This window comes from Macaca nemestrina, chromosome 4 (assembly GCF_043159975.1).
Source record: "Macaca nemestrina isolate mMacNem1 chromosome 4, mMacNem.hap1, whole genome shotgun sequence".
Classification (NCBI taxonomy): domain Eukaryota; kingdom Metazoa; phylum Chordata; class Mammalia; order Primates; family Cercopithecidae; genus Macaca; species Macaca nemestrina.
Genome location: NC_092128.1, coordinates 43507118 through 43534008, shown reverse-complemented (window position 1 = coordinate 43534008; position 26891 = coordinate 43507118). Strand labels below are relative to the sequence as shown.

Sequence of the window (26891 nt, the reverse complement as noted above, 5' to 3'; positions counted from 1 at the left end):
ACATATTTGGGGAATACATGTGATAATTTAATACATCTGTATAATTTGCAAAGATCAAATCTGTATAATTGGGGTATCCAACACCTTAAATGTTTGTCTTTTAATTATGCTAGAAAAATTCAAATTATTCTCTTGTAACTATAATCAATACATTTCTTTTTCTCCTTTCTCTTTTTCTTCCTTCCTTTCATCCTTTGCTCCTTTGTTTCTTTTTTTCTTTCTTTCTTTTCTTCCTTCCTCCAATACCAGTTCTCTAAGACAATGGACAAAATGTTCTAAGAACTACAAGATTTGCTTTTCAATGCCTACATTCCCCTTCTGTGTTATTTCATTCTTCCATAACCTGTTTTGAGCCTGCTTTGTGTAGCTGGTGGTAACAGTTTCTCATTATTTATTATTTTCCCTTAGTTACTGTGAGGTTTTTGTCTCATTGGATGGCCTGTGGCTTCGGTGTCTAACTTTCCTTAAGAGTTGAGCCTTTGGCTGGGCGCGGTGGCTCAAGCCTGTAATCCCAGCACTTTAGGAGGCCGAGGTGGGCGGATCACGAGGTCAGGAGATCGAGACCATCCTGGCTAACACGGTGAAACCCCGTCTCTACTAAAAAATACAAAAAAAACTAGCTGGGCGAGGTGGCGGGCGCCGTAGTCCCAGCTACTTGGGAGGCTGAGGCAGGAGAATGGCGTGAACCCGGGAGGCGGAGCTTGCAGTGAGCTGAGATCCGGCCACTGCACTCCAGCCCAGGCGACAGAGCGAGACTCTGTCTCAAAAAAAAAAAAAAAAAAAAAAGAGTTGAGCCCATTCCCACTGGCCACTAAAGCCATATTAATGACAAAAATCTCATAGGTGTAATAATCATTCTTCTGTTAAGACTTAAATGCATTTGGAGATTTAAGTATCAATCCCATGTAGTTTAAGTTTACAAGCTTCTCAAAATTTGTTAGAGTTTTGGTTTCAGTTATGCATACTCCAAACAATTTTTTTATAGAAGAGTGCTAGTATTAATTGTATCTTTAAAGATGAATTGTGAGACTATTATTAACATAGAGCTACTGAAAATAAAAGGTACTATGGAGATAATATTAATAAGGTTTTAAATATTTCCTCTTGGGATGAATAACTGTATTTTGTCAAATAAGGTAAATACACAAACTGCTAAGCTTTAGTCAGATTATCCATGCTTGTGAATTTTAGATCCACTAAAAACATAGCAATTTGTTCACTAGCGTAGATGATTAAAGAAAATACAGGTATAAACTTACTTTAACATTTGAAAATCTGCCTTATAATTTCATGGTATGCTGAATCATATTAACAATATCCTTATTTTATATTTATAACGTTTATTCTGAATTTTCCCTGAATTACTCAAAACAAAAATCTGGCTTTCATATCTGTACAAAAAAATCTATTACTTCCATTCCATATTAGAAATATGTTTAAATTTTATACTTCACTCTGTTGAAAATTCAGTAAAGCAAAGGGGAATTTAAATAAAAATAAACCGTCCTCCCGTATGGAAATAAAGTGGAGTTTTGTTTTTCATCTTTTCCTGTTCTCAGTGTCAGCCTTACCAGGTGCAACTAGGGCTCAACTCCCTCCCTGCCGTGACCCCAACCTTCTGCCCCCATCTCTTAGTACCTAAGATTGGCTTTGTCTGTTCTTAACATTAAAATAGCACCTTAATATTATTAGACAGATTTATTTAATAAAAACCACATTATTTCTAAATGGCATTCACCGTCTCAGAAGTTTAAATATCTGCCAGAAATTTACCCCAGCACTGACCTTGCTTTCTTTAGTAGAGTACAAGCCTTCAATAAAACACTCTGACAATCAACAGCAGAAAGCCACTTGTCTCACCTGAATATATAATAACAAGAATAAGTTTCCTGGTACTGCTCTATATGGATGTATTTATACAAGCACATAGCCTTTTGGGGGTGTTGGTTAGTTCAAAAACACATATTCCAAATACTCCTTACATTCAAATTCAGCAAGTTATGGTTTGTTTTGATCTTTCAAAGTGTGCTTGAAGGTTTGAATGCATCTGTGGGCTTACTTTACGTAATATATGCAGTTAAATTTTAATACAAACTGACTTTTCCCTTCCACATAGCCACTCTCCAACTGCTGTCAGTCAGCAGGAACTCAGGATATACAGACTCATGTTAACCTCTAGAAGAATGTGATTTCTAACCCATTCAGTTGGCAACAGAAATGCCCAGATTGTATTTCAAACTAAAATAAAAGCTGCTTTGGAGGTAATTCTCTATTCTCACCTTTACTACTTGCTAGTACAAGTAATTAATCTAAAAGAGAAAAATATATTCAACTTCATATTTGCAATCAAAATGTGAATATGCAAAAAAAATGCAAGCATGCTTGTATTCCAAAAAAATATGAAAATGGGTAGGGTGACACAAATACTCCCTCAAAAAAATTCTAGGAAAGTAAGAGATGATTTTAACTTGTCCTCCAGTGAATGGATGACACAGTATCTAAGTTTCCTCTTAAGCATAGGTTTAGTTCATAAACTTAGTCTATTACATTCAATGTTAAAGTGGCTTAATTTTTGCATTCTTGCCCACTTGCTGGAGGTATACCAACCTTACAGGATTCCTCACAAACAACACTTCTACTTTGAAACTTTTGCCAACTCCGCCAAGCTCATGTAGGCTTTCCTCCATGGTTCTTTATGTTTTCAAAGCAGGGTTTCCCAAACATCAATACTTAATTTTGTGGTCCTGCACAACACCCAGTATGTATCTTTGAAATACTGAACACACAAAATAGAACTGTTTGCTAAGTGTTTTAAAATGGAAATATCCACTCACTAAAGTTCCATTCTGTGCTACCTCTCTATGAAACTTTCCCTGGCATCCAAACAAAACAGCCTCTTTCTTTTCTGAGTTCTTTGTTACATGTTCAACTCATTTGTTGCTCCCACTGTTCTGTATGGCTGTTCTCTACACACTCATATTTTCTACTCAACAAGAAGAAAAAATTTCTGAAAGTCTGAAAGAGTCTAACATAGCCCAGAGCCTAGCATATTGCTTGGGGTAATGGTTCAGGGTACTGAGTAGAGATTTGACCAAGGTGTCCTGAGTAAATTCTAGCTATCCTGACTTGATACTAGACGGCTTTAATTTTTTTTAACTTAATTCTGGTGTCAGCCTTCATCCTGGGGAAAATCATTTCTTTCCAACTCACATCTTCTTTAAAAATAATGTATACTGTTTCTACTGTGTTCATTTAATAGGTACTTCTGATGTAAACTCTAAGGATGTTAAACTTTAAAACAGAATAACAGGGAAATATAGGTTGTGGTTTATTTTGGAGGAATTGCTATTAGCCTGACTACAAGGCTAATCTTCAAACATGACTCTGGAGAAAAGGTTAGCAGCCTGAACTCAAACAGGAATGGTTGTTAATAGATGAATGCAATGATGAGGGCTCTCGGGGGTGGGTCAGCTCCGTGACTTTTGACCACCTCAAAAACACAAGCTGTGAAAACACAAGCATTCCTTCATTTTACTTATCATTTGGATCCTCAGCTCTGATTCACTTTTTTCAAAACTTATTTTGGAGCCAACAGGGATTGGTAAGTGAAAGGCTACCTGGGGCTGATTGTCATCAGCAGCAGGGCCCCGCGTGGAGGAGAATTATGGCTCTTGTTCACAAGAGTATGTTTATAATACATCTAAACTTACCTGGCAAAGGGTCTTTGAGGAGACTGTGGAGCAAGGGTGGAAACAGATAAGAACATGACTTGAAAAAGACACTTTGGTGGTTTAGAAAGTTCTTTGGGGAAATATTCTCCCTCTCTATTCAGACTTTTCCATTCTTTATCAACTCAGTTTTATTTAGTATCTGTGTATGAAGTTAAAAACGTGCTTTCTGGTTTTTTTTTTTTTTTCCTATTCAAATAGCTGTGTTCAAGGCCTAGATTGTTCTTAGCACCCATCAGATCATGTACTTTGCAGGTAATACTCATTTAGTCTCATAAGAATGACTTACCTTAGACCCTGGACTTAATTTGGGAGCTCTTAGTTGAGTCTGTCTGACCAGCCTGAGAAATGAGACTGTATTGTGGGCTTAGAGAGACCTGAGTTACTGTTTCTCAGTTACTAACTGTGTGACCTTTGGAAAAACTCTTGCCTTCTCTGAGCTGGAGTGGTAGGTGGTACTGGGAGACGACTAGGAGAGATGGGTAGGACAAGTATTAAAATCCAGGTGTCACACATTACATTTCACAACTACTTTTAGAAGGGTCTCATCAAAGCATATCTTCACAATAGACACATTTTTGATTCTCACGACATAAACACTTACAAATGATTATGTAGGAAAGGAAAATCCTGTGGTTTTACTTAACAAAAGTGAAGATTACATATTATTCAATACATTATCACAAAGCTCTTTCTATTTGAAGGGGCCAAAGTCTAGATAAAACTTGTAACCCCACTGAATTCTATCCCTGAGAACAAAGGGTAATTTCTGCTCAGCAATCCTCAGTGGGTATGTAAATGAATGCTGCTGAAATATTCAGAAGCTGATACCAATACAAAGTGAAGTGCAATAATCTAAATGTGTCATTGCTTTCCGCTGCTCCTAATTACTAGCTTTAGGCTTTTTTTTTTTTTTTTTAACCAATATTTTGTCTCCTTGCTTTTCCTGTACAGATGGAATGAACACCCAACTATATAAGATTACTAGTTTCTCACAGCAACTTTCAAGCACTGTCTTTGTTTTTGTTTTTTGGTTTTTTGGTTTGTTTTGTTTGGTTTGGTTTGGTTCCATCATTGCTCTGACTGTGACCAGTTAGAAGAGTTGGTTGATGTGCAAAATGTTCAAAGTCACAACTTGCATGGGCTAAATTACTCTTTGTTCCATGGTTATAGAAATCATTCTAACGACAAGGAAAATTTCACTGGTTACAAGGAAAATCAAAACTAGTGCACTTTAGAAGGGGATGTTGCTCAAATATTAAAAAGTAATGCCACTTTTGCATGTAGGGAAGTTCACTGGTAACGTAATACCATCCTTTTAAATAAAACTCTTAATGTACAGTGTGGAATTGTGTTTGGTTTATATTTTCTCTCTAAGCCCCTTGACAAAGTGCCCCCTTTCTTAAGGATGGAGTCCCAAGAGAACCTCTTCTGTGAAACTCAGAGGCCGATCTTCCATTCATCACATGACATACACAGCACTTTGCTCCTCAAATTTTCTAATCTCCACCAGCCATGGCCAGCCATTCTCATTTAGCAGCCCAACTGCTGCTGATTTGAAAAAAAAAAAAAAAAAAATTGGAGAACACAAAATGAAACGGAATTGTCTCAAGACTTCACTGCAATGAAACTTAGAGGTGTTTTCTCTTGTAAGAGATAATTCTTTCTATTGTTAATTACAGCCACTCTGCTTCCATCCCTGATTCCTCAGAGGGACTCAGATTTATTGATTAAATTGAGGGGCTAATCCAAAGGATATTTACAATGCTTGCTCAGAAATAGCTTATGCTTTTGGACACAGAAACCTTGTGTCTGGCAAAAGCTTGCTTGCAGGCTTTCCTTTCCATCAGAACAAGTTCTCTCCTTAAGAAACTCTTTAGGGCCTCTTGAAAATTGGTCCCAGATAGACCCACTTCTCTAACACTAACTTAATAGGCATAAATCCAGGGGTTGATTTAGCTTATGCTTGAGCCATACTTAGAGCCACCAATTATTAACCTTAGGAATCACAGATTAATTTTATGTCACTTATTCTTATGGAGTTTTCAATGTTATGTTTATATCAAATTAATCATTTTCAAATGATGTCTACTACACAAACATGAGAATAGCAGATATGGTTATGGATATAGATGAAATATCCAGAGCGGCCACCCCAACTTATCCTTTCTCTTATAACCACATTTCCCTTCAGGCCAAGCAAAATAACTTAAAACTGGACTAAATCATTCTACTCATATAGCCATATTCTTTAAATTATGTATCAGTGTTAGAATTCAAAAGGAGAATTTTAAAAGTAAAGGAAATTTAGAAATCACCTAAGTATTATCATTAATTTATAGTTTTTATTAATGAAACAATATAGAATAGAATAATAGAATTTATACTAACATTATTAATAAATATTGTACCTCAAACACTTACTATGTTTGGAACTGTGCTAATAAGCACTTTACAATTTTTCCCCATTTAGTCCTCACAATAATTCACAATAGATAGGTGCTATGATTAGCCTCACTTTATAGGAGAGGAAAGTGAGTCTCAGCACGGTTAAATAATGAAGTCAAAGTTAACAAACTAGTAAATGAGAAAGCCGGAACTTGGATGTAGGTCCATCCAACTCCAAACATTTTTAATGTATTCTCCATTATCATTTTCATTCCTTCCTTTCTTCCTTTATTTCTTCAAAAATGTTTATTAAATATCTCTTATTTAGGAGGATTTTGAGTTAATGTCATAAGGTATACCAGAAAATAAGAGATAAATTTTCTCTTTAAAGAACGTACAGTTATTTAGAGGACACATAATCTTTCTTTCTTCCTTATCACCCAGGCTGGAGTGCAGTGGCACAATCTTGGCTCACTGCAACCTCCACCTCTGGGGCTCAAGTGATCCTCGTGCCTCAGCCTCCCAAGTAGCTGGGACTACAGGTGTGTGTAACCACACCTGGCTAATTTTTGTATTTTTAGTAGAGACAGGGTTTTGCCACGTTGGCCAGGCTGGTCCCAAACTCCTGGCCTCAAGTAATCTTCCCACCCCAGCCTCCCAAAGTGCTGGGATTACAGGTGTGAGCCACTGCACCTGACCCAACACATAGTCTTTAGATGACTATGTTTAAAGGACTACATTGCCAGAGTACATAAGAGATATATCTGAATTAATTGTGTAATTATCCTGAGTTATATAACAATTTGTTAAAAAATTCCACTGTCCATACTAAGATCTTAGGAAAGATCTGAAATGGCTGGCAAAGACCCTAAGAGAAGACCAGAAACAGTATTATTTTCAGCACAGGTGCAAAGGAGGGAGCAGTGTAAGATTAGTCCGGAATTAAATGATGCATCCTTTGAATAGCTGGATAAGTGGGAAATATTTTATGAAGCAGTCTAAGTTTTCGACAAGAGGAATTCAGTATTTTATATCTCTAGCCAAAATACAGAATAATTCAAACTTAGACTATTCTCTCATTGAGAAGACATTCATGAGAATGATTTAGGAGACAGGATAGTGTCAGAGAGAAAATATAAACTGTGGAGTCAGAATAATCTGTGTTTGGAATCTGGCTCAGCCATATTCTAAACAAAATGCTTAAATTATCTGAAACTGTTTGCCCATCAGTAAGCAAGAAATAATAAAATTGGCATCCACCTTGTAGAAATGTTATACAATATTTGAGATTATATATGAAACACTTTACATGAGGAAGGTACTCAATACATGGTATAGCTTTTAGCATAGCTTAATCTTATGTCCTTCCGTGTTTAGGAATATCAGTATATTTAGGCAGATGTCCTTGTCTTTTCTCCCTCCCATAGGTGAATTTCTCCTAAAACTATCTACTTCATGAAATGAAGACTTTCTGTTAACAGTGAAAATGAAATAGAATTAATTTCAGGGCACATGATGTATTACTCTCTTTGATAGACTATTCAAACTTAAACTCAGTTTCAAAACACCGGATTATCATATTCAGGAAACAGATTTTGTTTTCCTTTCTGTCTCTTTTTCATTAAAAAAATTTAAAGCCACATTTAATGGAGTATAATTTAACATAAAATAAAAGTTTCTTTTTATAGTGTATAGTTCCATGAATCTTTACATATATTGTCATGTAACAAATACCAAAAGCAAAATATAGATCAGTTTCATCATCCCTCCAATTTTTTCATGTCTATTTGTAATCAACCCCTTACCACACCCATAGCCGTTGGCAATTACTAATGTTTTTGTTGTAATTTTGCTGATGTTTTTGCTATAGTTTTGTTTTTTGGAATGTCATAGCAAGGAATCATCACCTATTACATACAAATATTCTAATTTGGTTTCTTTCCCTAAGTATAATGATAACATTCATCCAAGCCATTTCGTGTATCAATAACTCTTTATTATTTCTTTTTTGATATTTCAATGTATGGATATATGACAATTTGTCCAATCGAGAGATATTTTGTTTTTTTTTTCCCAGTCTGAAGCAATTATGAATAAAGGTACTATAAACTTTTACTTACAAGTATTTATGTAAACACAATTTTCTTTTATCTTGGTAAATACATAGGACGGTACTTGCCAGATTGTATCATAAAGATAGGTTTAACTGTATTGGCAGAACTGCTTTCCAAAGTGACTGTACAATTTTTCATTTCCACCAGCAATATATGAGAATTTCAGTTCCATGTTCTCAACAACACTTTTAAAAATAGCCATTCTAGAACTAGATGTACCATATGACCCAGCCATCCCATTACTGGGTATATACCCAAAGGATTATAAATTATGCTGCTATAAAGACACATGCTCACGTATGTTTATTGCAGCACTATTCACAATAGCAAAGACTTGGAATCAACCCAAATGTCCATCAGTGACAGATTGGATTAAGAAAATGTGGCACATATACACCATGGAATACTATGCAGCCATAAAAAAGGATGAGTTTGTGTCCTTTGTAGGGACATGGATGCAGCTGGAAACCATCATTCTTAGCAAACTATCACAAGAACAGAAAACCAAACACCACATGTTCTCACTCATAGGTGGGAACTGAACAATGAGATCACTTGGACTCAGGAAGGGGAACATCACACACCGGGGCCTATCATGGGGAGGGGGGAGGGGGGGATTGCATTGGGAGTTATACCTGATGTAAATGATGAGTTGATGGGTGCAGCACACCAACATGGCACAAGTATACATATGTAACAAACCTGCACGTTATGCACATGTACCCTACAACTTAAAGTATAATAATAATAAATAAATTTAAAAAAAATAGCCATTCTGATAGATGTGTAATGGTATCTCATGATGGTTTTAATTTGCATTTTACAAGGACACCCAATGAAAGTCAGATTGGTTGGTGCCCCTGCCTCCACTCTTGTGAAATATTTTCAATGTCACACATGTATACCTTCCCACAATTTAAGGTAATGGGAAATATATTAAGACAATGTAAACCTTTCTTAAACATTACCCCGTTACAGTACTCAACTACTCATTTGTACTTCTATATTTGTGTGCATAACTTTTAATAGAAAAAATTACCATTATTTCCACACTGATTTTTTTTTCTTCTGGGAACATTATGTTTTTCCAACTAGACTTGAATCTTTAAAAAGACAGTAAATAAGTGATACCTATCTTAAACTTATGCTATCTAAGAGCCATATTCCACAAATGCTTGTGGAGTAAATTGAGAGCATTTAAGTCACAACTTTGTTCTGCCCTTCTCCAAGCTAAATATCACCAGCTACTGAGGGTCAAAACTGAACAGAAAAGATGACAGAGAAGGAAGTGCTAAGGGCATGAAATCATTTGAGAGTCTAAATGTGGATTGGATTGAACGCTAAAGAAAATTGAAGAGAAAATGCAAAGTAAAGTATATAAAGTAAATAAAATGGCACAGGCAAAAGGAAGGAACATTAGAAAAAATAAGCAGAGGGGATATTGAAAAATACAAGAAAAAGAATTCATCATATAACAAAGAGAGACCAAAAACCAGAAATACATGCCAAAAATACTTGTACATGAATATATTTATTTTTACTGATGATATTTAATTCTCTCAGTCTATAAGTTAGATAATTTAAAGTTAAATCAGCCCTCTGGACTGAGTAATGTATTATTTTTGTATATTTGGGAGATAATGTTTGAACAAATCTTTTTCTTTTGTATTGGCGTATCTCCTGGACTTTTATTAAAATGGAAAACATTAATATAGACTCAAAATAGTCAACACACTACCATGTAAATAAGACTAGGGAGAAGGTAGGGAAGACATGTTCTCCTGATAAAGATAATCTTCTCTTTGTAATTGCACCTCTTACTATGGTTTTAAGTATGACTAAGCACCAGGACAACCCATCCACTTCTCTGAACTTTGTGTATTCACCTCCCACTTAATATCTCTCTTTAGATGTTTGATAGCATCTAAGATTTTGTCATGGTCAAAACAAAATTATTTATATGTTCTCCAAGTTTTTCTAATTCTGGTTTCCTCCAACCCAGTCAATAACAATTCAACTTTTCCATTTACCAAAATCTGAGTATCATTATTCACATCTTTTTCTTACATTTTATTCCAATCCATCAGCAAATGCAATTGGCTGTACCTTCAAAATACACTTGGAATCCTACTGTAGTCAAACCCAACATCATCTCTCATCTGAATTATTGCAATGACCTTCTAACTGGTCTCCCTATTCCCATTCTTGTTCTCTGCAATGTATTGTTTACACACTAGCAAGAAGAATTCTTTTTAAAGGGTAAGAAAGATGGTATCATATTAGAATTTCCAAAAACTTCTAGTAACCTTCAGCTCCATTCATCCTGTAAGGCCAAACATGATCTTGTCCCTGCAACCTCTCTGGGAGTATTTCTTCCCAGTCTCTTTCTGACTCATTCTACTCTAGCCACATTGGCCTTCTGACTCTCTCCAAAGCACGTACGTTCTCTTCTTTGGGCCCTGGGACTTCTTCTTCTCCCTTTTTGAAATTTCTTCCTCCAGATATATGCATGCATCTGTCTATACATGCTTTCAATCTCTGCTCAAAGGACACCTTCCTTCTCAGAGAGGTTTTTGCTGACCATTCTGCAGAAATAGCACCCTCCTCCTGTTTTTCTCCATTCAAATTATTATGCTTTACTTTTCTTTAGAGCACTTGCTACCACCTAACATTTCATGTATCTGTTTGTTTATTTACCATCATCTCAATCCTTCCCCCTAGAGCATGACCTCCAGGTGGGATTTAGACTATTTTTTTCACTCTTAAATTCCCAGTGCCTGAAAGAATAAGTGGCTCATAGAATGTACTAATATGTACTTGTTGAATGAATGACTGATTTAGAAGCCTGGAGCAGAGAACAAGTATATACACTTTATGTGCCAAAGTTATGTAAAGTGGTAGAGTGGGCATAAGAACCCAACATTCTGATTCTGAAGTAGTGCTTTAAATCACTCTTCTCTACTGAACCTGAGAGAGCTAGTGTAAGGATTAAAAGATGTAACCTAGGTCAATTTTCCATCCTCACACTTTATGTGCAGTAATTACTGAGTAAATGACAATTATCTACTTATCCCCAGGACTTCCTCAACTTTAGTCCCCCAATGGTTGGTAATAGAAGATAAAGTCTGTTAACAGTCATTGATTTTTAAATATCCAACTTGAAATCTACTTTGTACTTATCACAGAAGGGAATAAGTGATGTGACTGTCCCAAATTTTAAGTAAAATAGCTTTTTCCAGTTGCTCCCTATAAAATACATATAGTGTCCTGACCATCTAGAATCTGGTCAATTTGACCTCACTCATAAAATTCTAAATTAAAAAAGAGGGCAAAATGTAAGGAAGCGGGGGTAGAATGTACCAAGACTGTGTATAAATGCACTATCCCATATATATACATATTCTATGTATTCCTTAGAAAGATAGAATGCAGGTAAAAACTATTAAGTATGGATTGTTTATTTGTTTGAAAAGCAAACTTAAGATTTTTATGGCCTGACTTGAAGGTTAAACACAACTAGACCCAGGGTGATGTTGTCTTCACCTCTGCCCCTTCCCACAGTGTTCCACTACTATTCTCTTCCACACTTTTGAGTCTTTCATGGGGTCCAGTGAAGGTCAGCTGCTGCTGGACATCTGGCACTTGGTAGAAATAGTAACAATATGTAGATTGTAATAAGCAAGGCATTTTTTGAAGTAAAATTAAACTTACTGTACACAAATACTTGATCTACAACCAGCAAAACCCCAGATTCAAGCACCAGTTCTCTAAAGTGTTTGCAGAAACCCTAAGTGTGGTAGAGGTAATTCATTGGGTAGGCAGGAGAAAAAGATAATAATTTTTATGTATTTTTATTGTTGTGTAATAAACTAAGAAGGAAATGAAACTTCAATGACAATCTGCGTATTTACAGTAATTATATATACAATTTAGAAATAAAGCATATTGAAATGCAAAGTAAAATTATTTTACTGATAGCATTCCATAATAAGAAGATATTAGATTATATTATTCATTTTATTTTTCAGAATAACAACTTACCCCAAACTTAATGGTTTAAAGCAACACATAGTTTTATCACACAGTTCCATGAATCATGAGTCCTGGCATGGATTACCTGTGTCCTGACCTGGAAGCTCCACTGGAAAAGAACGTGCTTCCAAGTTTACTTGAGCTTGTTGAAAGAGTTTATTTCCTTGTAGATATATGACTGATGACCTCAGGCCCCAGAAAACTTCCTGCCTGGTGGCCCTCTCCATGAGTAGTATGTAATATGGCTGTTTGCTTCTTCACAGCCAAAAAGAGAATCTCTCTGCCTCCAGTCTGTTAAGGCAAAGTATTACATAACAAAACAAAGTCACAGAAATTGACATCTTATCACCTTTACCATATTCTATGGTTTAGAAGCAAGTAATAGGTTTCACCTGCACTCAAGGAGGGGTCATTATTCAAGGCTCCTTGTGGGTCACCTTAGAGTATGTCTTCCATAGAGACCATCCTTCAAAAGAATATCTGAAGGCTGTCTCACTTCAAAACCTAAAGATTACTTTTAATTTTTTAAAAAACCTCGCTAAAACATGCCTTTCTTCCTGGAAAATGTATTAAATCAATGCAACTCAACTCTGATCACTTCCTACATTGGATTTCTTCAACATTGATGTGCTAAGTTCAGGCTGTATTACGTTGTACTTGTCAGTTGATGCTAACAAGTGTGTTTATTTTGTGTTCCTCCCATGTACATATACTTCAAGGACATAAATTTAGCTTTATCTCATAAATAATAACACTGCTATATTAAGATTGTCAGAGACGGTAATGTTTTTCATCCACCCTTCCTGTGTTCACTAGCACACTTATAGTGTGAAATGAGAAATTCCACATCTTGCAGAAAGCAAAATGAAGACTGAGGGGCTATGCAATGTAGTTGGAACACATAGCAGTGGTCACTGACATGGTAGGTATTAGACCTCAACATTTTCAATCCTTTATCCTTTGTTCATTCCATCAGATCATACTGTTTCCAATTAGCTAGGAGTTATCTTTAAAGACAGAAATGATCTTCAAAAAAAAAAAAAAAAAAAAAAGAAATGAAAGCCTTGAGAACTCAATCAGCACTAAAATCTTCCTTCCAATGTTGCGTCTGGATGAATAATTCCATCCGAAGAGGTATGGCTCTTTTATTTTTAAATTTTAAAGGGGAAAAAGTAGATTACTTACTTTATTAAAAGTGTGCATTTAAGAGTCTAGCTCTTTTGGGCCAGAATTCTCAAAAGAGAATGGGAAATCAGGCTCAGTTTATAAGTCAGTTCTGTGTAGTTGCTCAAGACTCAGAAGCAACTATTTTTGGTTAATTAATTATTTGTTTCAATCTAGTCTTAACAAAGTGAAATAAAATGTTTAGGTCATATATTCACAATTGAATCAATAACTCAATAGAGCCCACATTTTTGCACAATGAAAGCAAATTAATTAATTATATTCCATCAATTTCTTGGCTTTTGGGAAAAAAACTGATAAAAAATAGATTTTATGCTACAGATAATCATGGCTTGTAACATGCTAAGAGAAAAAAAATGCAAGAGTAATTTACTGAATGTGGTTCCTTTCCATGGACAAAAATAGATTATTATAAATGCTAAGAAAATGCTTTTTTTTTTGTTTGTTTTTTCCCAGTCTTGCTCTGTTGCCCAGGCTGGAGTGCAGTGGCGTGATCTCTGCTTACTGCTACCTCTACTTCCCTGGTTCAAGGGATTCTTATGCCTCAGCCTCCCGAGTAGCTGGGATTATAGACATGTACCAGCACGCCTGGCTAATTTTTGTATTTTTAGGGGAGACAGGGTTTCATCATGCTGCTCAAGTTGGTCTCAAACTCCTGACCTCAAATGATCCGCCTGCCTCGGCCTCTCAAAGTGCTGGGATTACAGGCATGAGCCACCACACCCCACCTAGGAAAAAACATTTCTAAGATTTAGTAAAATGTCCCTTTTACCAAGAAAAATGGTAACAATTCTACCATTGCTTCTATAAGAGATTCTCCTAGATCCTCACTCACTAAACTCTGATATCCACAAACTTCTGCTGCTTCTTCATCAAGTGGCTTCTTTCCATAGCATGCAAGCAGCATGTTACAAGAGAGGCTATGGGAACATGGGGATGGTAGGAGTATTAGTACGTCTGCTCACTGACGAAACCATGATTCTTCATGTCTTCCTCTTGTGTAAATTACAGCAATACAAGATAACAGCAATACCTGCTTTTGTTAACAGGCAAATCGCTAACCTGCTGTTGCCACATTTGTGTCTCTTTTAAACCTTTTCATCACTTAAATTAAAATACAGCTAGGAATTAAAAGGGAAGTTTGCCATTTCTCGTTCGATCAGATATCCAAGAACAAAGTGAATATTTTCAATATCATGAGGTTCGCATGGTGAACACTAAGAGATCTTTTCAGAAAAAGTGTTGGTTAAGTCCTTTGTCATATTATGAGTACATTTTAAAATAATATAAATGATCTTTAATCATGATTTAACATAGTTTTTAATAAATTCAAATGTATATTTGTTCCTCATTGAATTTTAATGTCAGAATTTTGTAAATGAAATCAGTATTTTTCTAATTGGTTCTCTGCTGATTTTTAAAAATCATCAACCCTATGATACATTTTGAGAGTTTAGTGTAGGGAGTACACACACACATTGCATTCTGTCATTTTTTAAGTCCCCTCTAATGAATTCTTAATTACATTATTCAAAAGATCCATTATTCAGCATTCATCTCACTGCGAAATGAAAGTCTTTACCTGACATGTGAATGAAATGAGTCTAAATGCTTTCCATGCCACCTAGGGATTCTGAATAGACTTTTAGCTTAACAGCAGCAATAGGCTTCATTTCTGCTTTAAATTTGTGTGGATTGTTTTTAGAGATAGGTTAGCTATGCAATAGTCTACCAATCTGAGCAGCACTTAAATTCCATTTTGTTCTCAGACTTACCTTGAGACAGAAAAACTGCAAACAAGGTCAGATGATTGCTGAAGGTAGAAGAAATGCCATACATATACAAGATTTGATAACTGTAAAAGCCTTCAGATGCAAGTGTGCATCACCTACAACACTAACTTTAGATGAGGAGAGCAAACTTCCTAAGAGCTGCTTGTACATTTTCTCCTTTCTCATTGTGAAGAAAAAAGTGGAAGCAGCCAGAGAAACTCAGAGACCTTCAACTGATAACAAGATTTTTTCTTAATCACACTTCCATTGCTTTCAGCAGACTAATGCATAATACTGGTAGTAAGAAATTGTCTCAGGCTTTATGTGCCTTTTGTAGCCATGCCTAAAAATGAGCCATAGTTACTATTTATCAAGCAGCCCTCATATCTCCAAATGAGGCCCACAGAAGATATCTAACAAGAACATAAGCTGATGTGATAGTAATATATAATAGTCTGTATTCCAGAACTCAAAACAGTTCTACAGAATATAAGCAAAGCTGCTAGAGATATAGGTTTAGTGAAAGCCAAGTTCATCTTCTAAATAACAAAAAGTAACAAACTCAGAATCTTTGCCCTTCCTGCCCCCAGTTTCAGGAGAGGAAATTATCAAAAGCATCTAACAAGATGGGCTTACCTTAAATTTTGTTTTTGTTTTGGCTTGGCTTGCTTTGGCTTGGTTTTCTAGAGTGTGTGAATTACTACTTGCTCTGTTAGGCTTGGGGGTGTGTCTATGTGCAACAAGTGACCAAGTGTAGCTCTATGTCACACATTCAGCTATGCGTAGCTAAATGACTAAATTACTTCATGTAATTGCATCTAATGTTAAGTTAACAAAAACACTGAATCTCCAAGTCCAATTCAAAATATCATTTTTAGAGATAGCATAAGCTTATTAACTTATTTATTTCATGATTCAGTGTTCTCTCTTTACAGGAAGTAGGAAATATCCTTAGGCAAAAAAAAACTACATTTCTCTTCCACTATTGTTTTTATAACTGCCATTGTACCTAAAATTGGAGAAGAAATTTTTCTGCAACTGCTGCATAGAGTGAAGAAAGTAATAGGGAAACATCTTACCATAAAATTATTCCAAACACAGTAGGTTTGTTGTATCTTCAGGATAAAAAAATGCATTTTAATATTGCCATATTAAGTGAATATCTTGAAAACCAATGATAAATACACGCATTTTAAGTCAATGCCTTTGGATTTTTAAAGAATACAGAAAAAATGGCAGTCCACAATGCAATAACAATAGAGATGTGTCATAGAACTCGAATGTCATTAATTCAGTAGAAGTTATGAATAGGTGGAGACTTACCCTTTTCCCGTTTTTGGTAAGTTTACGATTATTACATCAATGGAAGGTCCAATCTTAAATATACATCTGATCAGCCACAGGTGAAGCTTAAGGTGTGGCTTTCGAGTTGCTCTGACTCCCATCCCTGCTGTATTGGAAAGAAGAATGAAAAGATAAAACTTAGAATCAGTCCTATGAGTTGTAGTTCTTTCTAGGAGATAATGCCCACGATAATATACTTAAGGATTGGTTAATGAAACACCTGGCAATACTTCCTAGCTGCAAACAGACAAAAAAATAAGCAAATAAATAAATTAATATAAATCCATTATTTAAAATGCAAGTGAGATATCAGAGAAAAACTCATGTTAATCCACTCCTCTAATAGGCAATGTATGTGAGTGTAGCTCATGGGGACTTCAGTTTTCTCACTGCAAGGAGTGGGCCTCCCCTGCTGAAGATTTCTCCCCTGAACTCTAGCCCCAGCATTCAAAGCCCTCAAAGCTAAAGGGTAAGTCCACAAGTATGATAGAAGACTTCTTGATGTAAGTCAAACTAGAAAATTTGAAAAGTATTCTTTTTTGTTGTTGTTGCGTCACTGCCAGATTTCGGTATCAGGGTGATGCCGTCCCCTAGAATGAATTAGGGAGGAGTCCCTCCCCTTCAATTCTTTTGATAGTTTCAGCAGGAATGGTACCAGCTCTTCTTTGTACCTCTGGTAGAATTCAGCTATGAATCTCTCTGGTCCTGAGCTTTTCAAATGAGTCTAATCATAACAAACACATTTACATAAGGATGAAACCAGTGCAAAACTTACCAGAGCATCTGGGTACCCTTGGTTCCTGAGCCAAGGAAATAAAGATCAGCACAAATTCTATTTCTAAGATGGTGTTGCATGTGTTGGAAAAAAGTTCTGTGGTAAAAAATATGATTTTATATTTATCAGAGCCTTTTTCATTTTACAGAAGAAAACAGATCAGACTTCTCTCCCAGGGAAGGCATGTCCCCACAGCCTGGCTAGACTGTTTTATGTCTTGCTACCCGTATTCCAATGCAGGTGGAAAGTAGACCTTAAAATAAAAGAAGCAGACAAAGAACTTGCCAAGCTTCCACATACAACATATGCACATTTGTAGAAAATAAAAGGTATGTTTAGGGGGACAGTTGAGGCTGTTTAAGTTAAGAGTGCAGACGGAATGAGTAACCCCTTGCTTGATGTCTGGCAATTTACAAGGCTATGCACAGTTAGTTTTTCATCCGTAATGCAACAATCCATGTTTTTCTCTGATGCTGCCAGGGAAAATATACTCGTGCAGCCTAAGAAAAATATTTAAAAGTGAAAGAAACAACTATTTAATCATCTTGTTTTCTCTTACAGTTATAAAGACTGATGTTACTTAAAATCTCAAAAGTTCTTTCCCTGCTTTCCCTCAGAACCATTGTAAACATCAACTATTGTTTACAAGATGTAACTTATTACTTTGAAATATCATTTTATTATTTTTAAATGAGGTAATTTGCAATTCCCTGTACCATCATAGGTGTCTCTTTCTGAGCCTCTTTGAAAAGGAAATTTATAAACTAATAACAGAGTGTGTTTTCTGTGTGACAATTTAATTTATTTTTAACAAATCGATGCTGCACTTTAACCTTCTGATTGTTTACCATTTATGTATCTATTAGACACCGAAACTGCATTATAGAGTATTTTAGCTCTCTACTGATAATGATAAACAGCAAGAAAGAAATGAAACTCCTTATAAAGGGCATTCATTCAACAAGTATAATTAATATTCTCTTCCCTTGTTAAAAATAATAGCTGTTTTCTGTTTGTTCCTTTTCATTTCAATTAAACTATCCTTAGTGTTTCACATACAGGAAGGCTTCCTTTTGTTCATTTTTTTTATTTTTGTCACAAGAAAGCAAGCATTGGAACTTCCTCCTAATCTAGTAGTATTGGCTATAACATGCTTGGATACAGGAACTAATAACAAAGCCCACTTTCTATTTTTTTTAGCAATTACTCAAATCATACATTCTTATATTCAAGGCATTTTTAAAAACTATTTCAAATAGGCTAAATACGTTAATTAAATGGTTCTCAAGATCGTTTCTCAATCCCATTCCCACCACTCTGTGAAGCCCCAGAGGTCTTTTCAATTCCTTGAAAAGTTCTGCCATTGATTCTGAAATTATGAAATTATAAGACAGAAGTACGAGTTTCTCACAGTCATTAATGTGTTAAAGGAGATGTACACTAGAGGCGATCCTTAAAGTTTAAACTTAGAATTATTGATAGCTATAAAAGCACTGGCTCAAAACCACCTAACCTTCTTAGCTGGTTAAAAGAGTATAATCCTCTCAGTTATTAGAAGACCTTTGAAGTGAAACACAGAAACTCAGCCCTTCTGCCTGTTTTTAAAATTCTCCTTGACTATAGACTAAATCACAGGGCAGCGTGGGCTGAACCCTGTCTGTGCAGTGAGCAGCAGATTACTTTACTTGAACTTTGCTCCAGTCAGGACATTTTAAGGCTTATAAATCTTGAATCCATCTAAGTTCACCTTAAATTAGCCTTGCAAAAACACACTCCAAACTCCAGTTGTCAGCCTGGTGGCTTTTGGCCAGATGCCACTCGGCAGCCAAAACACTGATTAATTGTCATCTTCTCTTCTCTCTCTCTCTTTTTCATTTTTTGTCTTAGACACTATTTTTAAGGGGGAAAAAAAAGAATATGCAAACTAATTTGATTCGGGTAGCAGCTGTAGCTGAATAATGGTATTGTTAGCAGGTACATTTTATATTTAAAATTTATTTGATGAAAACAGAGAGCCAGGCAGCTTAGCTGTGTATATATATTCAATAATGCCATCTACTGCACAAGAAATCTGGGGCTGGGCCAAGAAGCCATGCCAAGATACAACAGATTTTTCAATTTTCCAGCAAATAGAAACAAAATACTGGTTTCAGAAGGTGTACTCAACAAACACTTCCCAATGTGTTTCTGATTTGCGGTCAGAATGTTTTTACTGCTGGTGCCCTGCACTTTTGAGACATTTATTTCCTAAAAGAAAGATTCCTTTCTATAAACCTCAACTGTCTGTTTTTCAAAGCAATTTAAAATCAAACACACAAATAAAATTCTTAACATATGGAAACCTTCATATAAGGCCTTACGTATTCAGAGTTAAAATTGTTTTATAAACTGTAATGCTTTGCAGATGAAAATACAGAAAGGATGACTGTTTTTAGCACTAATGCTTTTTGACAGCGTTAAACCTTGTTTTAGTAATTGACATCAAAATGTTTGGTGGTTTTAAATGGACTATTAATAAAAATGGCATGTTTTAAGTTTTTTAGAAATTGTGCTTAATACTGTGAAGTGGGATAAAATTGCAAATGTAATACGGTGCTTTTATTATAAAAAAAACTTTATAACAAAACAATCCTGATTCTTCTCCCATGTCTCCAGAGAAACTTCTGAAGCTCAAAGCAAGAAAATGTTTCCTCTTCATCCATCCTCAGATTCTCTGCTGAAATAGACCTTCCACAGATCCCAGTTTGGAAAAAGACAAAGCAAAATAAAACAAAATTAAAAAAAAAAAAAAAAAACTAGCATCTTTTGCCATGAGTCCCTAGATGGCTGCTAAATTCAACTGGATCCCATGGCACCATGAAAATGTAGTTAAACATGTCTATTATGAACAGGGAAAAATAAATACTATTAGAAGACGTGAATTTTAGTGCCACTTCTGTCATAAATCATGTTGTATCCAGCAAACCACCTAAAACTTTTCTGATATGAGAAGAGAAATAATAATATTTACTCTGCCAGTATGGAAAGACTATTGGGATGAGATTATGAAATACTCTGTAAAAATCTTGGTAATGAAGGCAAAATTATTTAATTTTATTTAAGGCATCAAGCATCTACCGAGCACCTATCAGCCCTTATCTACAATGCATGGAAGAGATGAAATGGATATGAACATGATGAAACTTACCCTTGTGGAAATGTTGAAGAATGAATTGAATGAAAGTAGAATATAGGCTGAAGTTCAATCTAGAGATTCATTTGGTTCATAGGGAAAAATAATGAGAAAAGAAATGAAGGAAGAAAATGGCACCGTGTGTTTCTGGAACTTGAAATGATCCAGCATTGCAGTTTGAAGACAGAGTAGTAAGCAGAAACAAATATGACTGAGTTTATGGTACATAAAGAAAGATTGTAAAAGATTGTCATTCATTTATTGATTCAACAAATATTTATTGAGTGCCTGTCATGAGCCTGGACTATACTAGTCAGTCAGTAAACAAAGGTGAAATAAAGACGTCTACTCCTTGACCTCCTCGTATTCGTATCTAGGACTGGAGACCTTGGAAATGATTGAATAGGAAATTCAAAAGATGTAGTTCAGGCCGGAAGTGGTGACTCATGCCTGTAATCCCAGCCCTTTGGGAGATCAAAGCGGGAGGATTGCTTGAGCCCAGGGGTTTGAAACTACACTGGGCAACATAACGAGACCCTAGTTCACATTTCCTAGAGACTACTCTGATGTCAGTGTGGGGGGTGGACTCCAGGGATGAGAAATGGAGATTGATGTTAGTACACAGGCCTTTCTTTCTCCTGCCTCTGCGTCCCTCTGTGCCCACTTTCTACGTCATTACTAAGCTCTTTATTATGTTGATAAAAATAATGGGAGAGATAAAACTGCCAAACTGGATAGCACAAGGATAATGGAGAGGATTTACTCTGGAAATGGACAGAACTATGAGGTATTTCTACAAAAGGTAGAGGGGGAGGCAGAAGAGTTAAGAACGACTGGCGTTTTTGTTTGTTTGTTTGTTGATTTTGGACAGAGTCTCGCTCTGTCGCCAGGCTGGAGTGCAGTGACGCCATCTCAGCTCACTTCTGTAACCTCTGCCTCCTGGGTTCAAGTGATTCCCCTGCCTCAGTGTCCCAAATAGCTGGGACTACAGGCACCCACCACCATGCCCAGCTAGTTTTTTGTATTTTAATAGAGACAGGATGTCACCATGTTAGCCAGGTGGTCTCAATTTCCTGACCTCGTGATCCACCTGCCTCAGCCTCCCAACGTGCTGGGATTACAGGTGTGAGCTACTGTGCCCGGCCTGGCTTATGTTTTTAGAAGCATTTTAGGTTAGAGATTGAGATGTTAGAAGGAAGAAATTTTGAGATGAATAGCTGCTGTCCATGTAAAGGATATTGAGAATGGCAGAGATGAAAAAGAAATATTTAAATGGTATAAAGAAATGCAAATTTTGACCCTGATTTTTCTTGAAGTTTTAATAGAAAAACAGAGGAACATAGTGGAGACAATGCTGAGGCTGGAATTCTGATTTGGGGAGGAATGTAGACCTCAGGAATTGATGTTTCAGGCTGAGACCCAGACATTTGTGTTTGCTAACACGAAAAGAAGCATAAAAAATTTCCTTAGGAATTTATATCAGTCAACAAATACTGAGGAATTTTAGAGTACAGAGATCTCATTCTCAAGGAGACTACATTTTAATAGGGCTGGCATTTGTAACAATGTAACATGTTTTAAAAATTAAGATATAAATATAGTAGCTCAACCAGTCATTTCACAATGTACACGTATTTCAAAACATGTTGCACATGATAAATATGTATTTTTATTTGTCAATTAACGTTTTTAAAATGTAAAACAATATAATTGACAAAAAATTTATATATTTATAGTAAACAATGTAATGTTTCAATATATGTATACATTGTGACATGGCTAAATCAAGCTAATAAGCCTATGCATTGTCTCACACACTTATTTTTTTGGTGAGAACATTTAAGATCTTAGCAATTTTCAAGTATACATTATTATTAATATTAACTATAGCCACCATACTGTATAATACATCTCCTGAACTTCTTCACCCTAACCAAAACTTCAAACCCTTTGCCCAACATCTCATCAGCCGTCCCTCACCCTGTTCTGTGGCAACCACCATTCTACTCTCTGCTTCTAGGAGTTCAACTTTTCTAGATTCCACATACAAATGAGGTCATGCAGAATATATCTCTCTGTGCCTGGCTTATTTCACTTAGTGTAATGTGCTCCAGTTTCATCCATATTGTTGCAAATGAGGATTCCCTTCATTTTTAAGCTGAATAGTATTCCATTTTGTAAATATGTCACATTTTCTTTATCCATTCATCCATTGAGAGATTCTTAGTTTGACTCCATATCTTGGCTGCTGTGAACAATGCTGTAATGAATAAGGGATTGTAGATTATCTCTTCAACATAATGGTTTCTTTTTTATTATAATTTTTATTTCAGGTTCAGGGGGTACATGTGCAGGTTTGTTATTTAAGTTAGCTCGTATCATAGGTGCTTGGTGTACAGATTATTTTATTACCCAGGTAATAAACATAATACCCAATAGGCATTTTTCTGATTCTCTCCCTCCTCCCATCCTCCACCCTCAAGTGGAACTTAATATCTGTTGTTCCGCTCTTTGTGCCTATGTGTTCTCATTATTCAGCTATCACTTATAAATAAGAACATGCAGTATGTGGGATTTTTGTTCTTGTATTAGTTTGCTAAAGCAATGGCCTCCAGCTCCATCCATGTTGCTGCGAAGGACATGATCTCATTTGTTTTTTATGGCTCTGTAGTATTCCATGATGTATATGTGCCACATTTTCTTTAGTTTACTGTTGATGGGCATTTAGATTGATTTTATTTCTTTTCTTTTTCTTTCTTTCTTTCTTTCTTTCTTTCTTTCTTTCTTTCTTTCTTTCTTTCTTTCTTTCTTTCTTTTTTTTTATTCTTTTTGAGATGGAGTCTTGCTCTGTCGCCCAAGCTGGAGTGCAGTGGCATGATCTCTGCTCCCTGCAAGCTCTGCCTCCCAGGTTCATGCCATTCTCCTGCCTCTATTCTATTTCTTTATTATTGTGAATAGTGCCACAATAAATATATATTAGTAGCATAAAATGTGTCTTTATGGTACAACATACTGATTTCATTTCCTTTGTATGTATAACCAGAAATGGGATTGTTAAAGTGGTAGTTCTAGTTTTAATTTTTTGAGGAAACTCCATAATAGATGCACTAATTTACATTCCCATCAACCGTACACAAGAGTTCTCTTTTCTTCACATCCTCACCAACATTTAGTATCTTTTGTCTTTTTGATAACAGCCATTCTAACAGCTGTGAGGTGATATCTCTTGCTGCTATATAAGTAAGTCATGGTACAGGGAGAACGGTATTGTAAAGACTGACCAACCAGTTGGGAGGACAATGGTGCAGTCCAATCTACTGGTGGCTTGGGAAGATGTGTGTGTTTGAAGGGAGAGAGGGTGGGTATGAGGTAGGAAGTCAAGAGTTTTGTGTTGGTCATGATAAATTGATCATGACCTGTTAGATATTAATATAAGAAGAACAAAATGTTTACTTGGGAAAGATCTGGGTGAGAGGTGTAAATTTGAACTTCATCAGAACAAAGATATTATTTGAAGCCAAGACTGTAGAAAGAGAAATGAAAAAGGTAAAGAACAGAGACCTGAAAAATTCTGACATTGAAAAGTCTGGTATAGAAGGGAAAACAAGGAAAGGAAATTGAGGAAAAGTCACCTTGCGTAGAAGATGGATTAAGAGTAAAGGAGTAGTCAAATAGTTTATATACTGGTGAAAGGTCATAAAAATAAAAGCTAAAAGTTATTATTGGCTTATCAAGATGAAGAAAATTGATGACTTTGACAAAATTCACTTCGTACTGTGATGGGGACGACTGAACTGAGGATGGAAGGAGTTGAAGTAGCGGCAGTGCAAAGAGACTCTCTGCCAGCCACTCTATCAATTACACAGATTTTACTCTACTCAAAGGGATATTCTTCCACTCATACACACCCTGCATGCCATTTCTTCTCCCTTTCTCTTGGAATTTGCCTCTATAATATTTCTCTCTCAGCCCCAAAACATTAATTTCTCATTCATGCAATTAAATCTTCCTAATTAAGCCAGTATAATATGGCTTAATTTTCACTTACCTTAAAAATATTTCCCTTAATGGTTACTTTTTTTATTCCAATGACTGCCCTAGTTTTCTGCTGTTTTTTTTTTCTGTCCAAATAACAAGATGAAAATTGGGTTTTAACCCACATCAAATTTATCAAGAAATTAGACTTATCCTTAGAAAGAGGGCAGAAACATAATCCCCTGGCGGATTTTGTGCCTACCATGGGTCAGGTAGGCTGCAGAACAACTGGAATAGATTAATTGCCAGCATACACACAGGATCAGGAATTCACAGGGATCACCATTCCAGGATTAGAGAAGAATCAGTTTGCCTCATGATTGGAACATGCTGCTGAAATTCTACAGAAGTGGCAGGCATCAGATGCAGAGAAATGCTGAGTACTGAAGTCAGAATCCAAAGACCCAGTACTAGAGAAAATTCATGGATTCAAGACCACCAGGATCTCCATCATGGTGACTGACTGTTTTGTAGTGGTTAAAAAGCAGAGCAGAGAATATCTGAAACTCATCTGTTAAATGCCTCATTGTGCACAAATGAACAAAGAATACTCCCTCACATTAAAAAAAAAAAAATCAGATTTGAGAGATAGCCATTACAGTCCACACAACCGAAATTCAGAATAATTTGGAGTTGGCACTTTTGTGAGGATTTGTAGTAAAAAATTAGAGAGTCTTATCTGTCATCTTAAAACAGAGGGACCCTTACTTTTCTCACTATTGGTAAAGTTAACTAATCAGACCTAAGGAGGAAGAAAGACAACCATGGTGCCCTCAAGAATGGAAATTGAGTTCATGAAGTGCTGCAGGTAAAGGTGAGCCTCCTGAAATCAGCCCTTCAGCAGGAGAGTTCCTAGTAAGTACACAGATAATCAGGTTTCCCACTCTCTGCCAGGAAATCTCCTAAAACCAACTTAGATCAAGTCTGGAGAACGAGCCTACCAATTTTCTTCTAGTGTAGCAAGAAGGATCATAAACAGGATAGCAATGACCACTAATCGATCTCTGGTCCTTTGCAGATACCAGAAGAGGTGGAGGTGGTACATATTTACAACATTTGTTATAGAAAATGAGACACAACTTGGTATTTGACCCAACAGGAGGGGGAAAGCAGAATTTGTGTGGAGAGTAAGTTGCTGATGTTTGGACATGCAGAGAAGAAGAGTTTCCATATAGCAGGAAAAGGTACCATTAATTCTTCTTTTTGTTGTTGTTGTTTTTGAGGTGGAATCTCACTCTTGTCACCCAGGCTGGAGTGCAGTGATGTGATCTCGGCTAACTACAACCTCTGCCTCCTGGGTTCAAGTGATTCTCCTACCTCAGCCTCCAGAATAGCTGGGAATATAGGTGCCTGCCACCAGGCCCCGCTAATTTTTTTTTTTTTTTTTTTTTTGTATTTTTAGTAGAGATGGGGTTTCACCATGTTGGCCAGGCTGGTCTCGAACTCCTAACCTCAGGTGATCCACCAGCCTCAGCCTCCGAAAGTGCTGGGATTAGAGGCGTGAGCCACTGCACCTGGTCAGGTGTCATTAGTTTTCAAGGAGAAAACACAGGAGTCTAATAAACTAATCCCTTCTTTGCTTTACCCCACAGCCCTTTCTGCTTTTTCTCCAGCTTGTAAGGAAGAGTCTAGATATTCCCGCATAGCACTAAGGCCTTCTAAGGGTCATTACTAGAAAAAGAAGAAATCACAAGCTGGGGAAAAAGATATACTAGAGTTTAGTTTTGAGAAGGGATGCAATGCTTCAGAGAAGAAGCTGTCGTCCACATGGACCATGAGGTAAAGAGACAGAGATGGAGGAATTTAAGATATAATTTCTTTTTATTAGTAATATTCTTTCTGTCCTTTGATATTTATTAAAAGATTGAGTAGATTATATCTGATTAGATGAGATTAACGATTCTGGGTCTTGTTTTGTTTTTGTTTTTTTGTTTCTTGATTGCTGTTTCTTTGAATGTAATTCCATATGGTAATTAAGGTCCCATTTTTATTTTGGTTATATTCTTGATAATCCAAACAAGATAAAATAAGGAACTAACCTAGGCTGTCACTGTAATAATTATGAGAATGGGATACAATGAATATTTACATAATTCATTAGACAGAATAAGATAATTGCCCTGGACATAAGAAGAGAAGAGAAAGAAACAGTCTAAGATGTTTACCCAGGTTAGTCAATTGGTTCAGTCAGAATAGCAACAACTATGGGGTTTGAGGAAGAAAATTAATAACCTAAGTTGAAGACAACCAGTAGGCAATGGGATATCAATGTTTGCAGCTTATGGCAGAGTCAGAGCCAGAAATTCCCCTGCATGCTGGTGAAAAATAAACCCATGGGAAGAGATG

The 26891-nt window shown here is 36.1% G+C and overlaps 2 long non-coding RNA genes across 2 annotated transcripts in view; one reads left to right on the top strand and one right to left on the bottom strand.

Annotated features, from left to right (window-relative positions):
• Positions 1 to 20845, top strand: part of LOC105475749 (uncharacterized) — a 50922-nt gene extending 30077 nt beyond the window's left edge. Inside the window, exons 4-7 of the long non-coding RNA XR_983626.3 lie at positions 13239 to 13396; positions 16910 to 17032; positions 17487 to 17667; positions 19994 to 20845. This is a non-coding gene — a long non-coding RNA (uncharacterized lncRNA). The remainder of the gene's footprint in view (positions 1 to 13238; positions 13397 to 16909; positions 17033 to 17486; positions 17668 to 19993) is intronic.
• LOC105475755 (uncharacterized) overlaps positions 12209 to 26891 on the bottom strand; it is a 47193-nt gene continuing 32510 nt past the window's right edge. Inside the window, exons 2-3 of the long non-coding RNA XR_983633.2 lie at positions 16543 to 16669; positions 12209 to 12553 (exon numbers count right to left, since the gene is read on the bottom strand). This is a non-coding gene — a long non-coding RNA (uncharacterized lncRNA). The remainder of the gene's footprint in view (positions 12554 to 16542; positions 16670 to 26891) is intronic.